General features: G+C 34.8%; 1 non-coding gene across 1 annotated transcript; it reads right to left on the minus strand.

Moving 5' to 3' along the window:
- Positions 1 to 267: 267 nt before the first annotated feature.
- LOC145003544 (U6 spliceosomal RNA) lies at positions 268 to 370 on the minus strand. Its single transcript, XR_013662001.1, has one exon. It is a non-coding gene; the product is annotated as a U6 spliceosomal RNA (small nuclear RNA).
- Positions 371 to 2,779: the final 2,409 nt, after the last annotated feature.

The following is a 2,779-nucleotide window of genomic DNA, read 5'->3' on the forward strand; positions in this document are numbered from 1 at the left end:
CAACACATAAACGGAAGTTTATAAAGCATGAAACTTAATGACAGGAAAAGTAAAAAACTTAAAGGAGACTTTATAGAAAGAAATGTCACCCTTACTTGCCACAAATGGTTGAAGACATCAACAAGAAGATCAATCTGACCATAGAATCTACATGTTGTCTGATCATGACTTCAGTAGATGAACTATTGAAACGTAAGAATTGCAATTGAACCCTATTAGCATTTGAAAAGGGAATTAGGGTTCCAGAGAAGACGACGAAGGGTTAAAAAAAATTTCGACAATTTCTCGATTTGTGTGTATCATCCTTGCGCAAGGGCCATGCTAATCTTCTCTGTATCGTTCCAATTTTATCGGATGTCCCCAAAGGGACTACTATAGATGAAGAGCTTCGCCATATAGAGGAGTAGCAGGTTATATGGGACGATGCGAGTTCTAAACGAAGTAGTTTATTGTTGATGGTCATATATTTTTTTTGTGCGTATTAGACTAATATGATTGTTATTACCGTTTAGAAATAGTCATTTTTACCCGTTAAAACCGGTAAAATGACTATTTTTAAACGGTAATAATAATCATATTGGTCTAATACGCACAAAAAAAACCTTAATGACCTAATACGGAAAACTAAAAACCTTATTACCCTCCTAAGTCATTATCCCTTTGAATATATATATATATATATATATATATATATATATATATATATATATATATATATATATATATATATATATATATATATATATATATGATGGAAAGTATATTTTCAGTCGATTATTATTACTATTAGATTTTATGTAATTTGTAGTTGAAGTAAATGAAATAAAGACAAAGGGTACAATCTACTGAGCCTACAAAGGAGACTGCTAGAGTGCTAGGTTACTATTTAGACCGCATGCGTTGACATATGGTCGCTTTCTACAACAATACAAATAACATTGCGTGTGTCAAATATATGTTAAAGCAGTCAATTCTTATTAACATGGTTGCAAAATAATCTTTGATAAAATTACTTGAATTTGTAAAATTATTTGATTAGTTATAGGGGTTGGCTAACAATTTATGATTATCATTTAATATGTGAAAATTGTTTTATTTCGTACATCTCAATCTCACTTTTGTCACTCCATAACACCATATCACAGGCGACTTTAGTCTTTAAATTATATTTAATATTTAAATAAATATTTATGTTTGTAGAAAATGAAATAACAGAATATTTGATAATATTTATACATTTCGAAAAGATATGAAAACATTTATACACTACCCTATAGCGATCGGCATTTTTTTCGATTGATTGACACACCGTGCTGACAATTAGGGGTGGCGGGAAAAAGTCTAGAAGGAACTTCCATTGTTGTTGGAGTACTGACGGTATAAACTACAATGGTAGAACCACCGTCGTTGATTATTTCAACTGTCATGCCGAGGGAATACACGACAACAGCTGCCACATCGATTCGGGCACATCTTCGACCTCCAAAATCCCCATACTCCTATGAGATGTGGTAGTGCTATAGTGAGGGAGGGTATGTGGATTCTCTTTCTTATCCCCGAGCTTTTCTCCAAAATTTGATTTGAATTTACTAGGAAACGAGTAATTCCATGAGATTTTTTCATGCATGATCTTTGATGAAGGAATGTCATAAAACTATGAAGGGGGGGGGGGGGGGGGGGGTTTACATAATGATAGGAGGCCAACATTAGATTTATGATTTGATTGATAGATAGATGTTACCAATGTTAATAGATGAATGGTCTCTCTTTTAATATTCAATGAACAGGGAGCCGTGATAAACTGTCATGAATTGCTTCTTTGTGTTGGAACCATAAGGTGAAATTTCTAGGTGATGAAGATGGAAGATATGGACTCATTCATAGTTAAATCATTTATGTAACGATTGGGGCGAAGTGGGTTCTCTCTTCTCTAGATGTCTTGATCATCACAATTTATGTTCTGTAGGATTTAGAGGGTCAATGACTTCTCGGGACTTATATTCTTCAGTTGATGGCTTCGGTGAGGGGTGAAGGTTTGTTGATGGATAACTTTAATGAGGTTTGTGACGAGTTAGAGAGATTGGGGTTATAGTATCATATAGGGTCAATTGCAACATTTAATCATTTTATTATTGATGTTGATTTCCTAGATGCTCCTTTAATAGGCCCTTGATTTACTTGGTGTGATACGTGGGGTTTAGAATCCAGTAATTTGGATCGTTTCTTGGTTTCATATGGGGTTTATAGATATTTCAAGCATCTCTTTGGTATGGTGTTTGAGAAGAGCTGCCAAATGATAGAATGATTATTTGGTTGAAGGATGGTTTTGAGGAGTTTTTTAGGGACTATTAGGCTGGATCGGGGGTGGTAATTCTTCGACGGGTTTGAAGAAGAAGTTCCAGCTTCTTAAAAATAACCTAAGGGTGTAGAACCCTGAAATCCATTAGAAGGTAGTCGCACGTAGGGTGGGTTTATAGGAGCACATTGATGAGTATGGTTCTTTTCTTATGAAGTCTGATGGATTGGTGGCAATTTGGGAGACTAGAATCAAAGCCATCAATGAGTTGAGGGAGTTAGTCGATTTGTCTCAACTTGAATTGGTATAAAAATGTAATGTTTACTGCGCATTGACAGGGATGGGAATTCTAGTCTCTTTCATGGGATTCTTACTTGTAAGCGTTGTTAGTTTGCTATTAAGAGGTTATTATTGACGAGGTATGGGTGGATGAGCTGAGGTTGGTGAAGGCATAATTCAAGGAGTTTTACCTGAATATTTTTG

The sequence above is a fragment of the Lactuca saligna genome, chromosome 6, assembly GCF_052625555.1.
Source record: "Lactuca saligna cultivar CGN05327 chromosome 6, ASM5262555v1, whole genome shotgun sequence".
In the NCBI taxonomy this organism is placed as follows: Eukaryota; Viridiplantae; Streptophyta; class Magnoliopsida; order Asterales; family Asteraceae; genus Lactuca; species Lactuca saligna.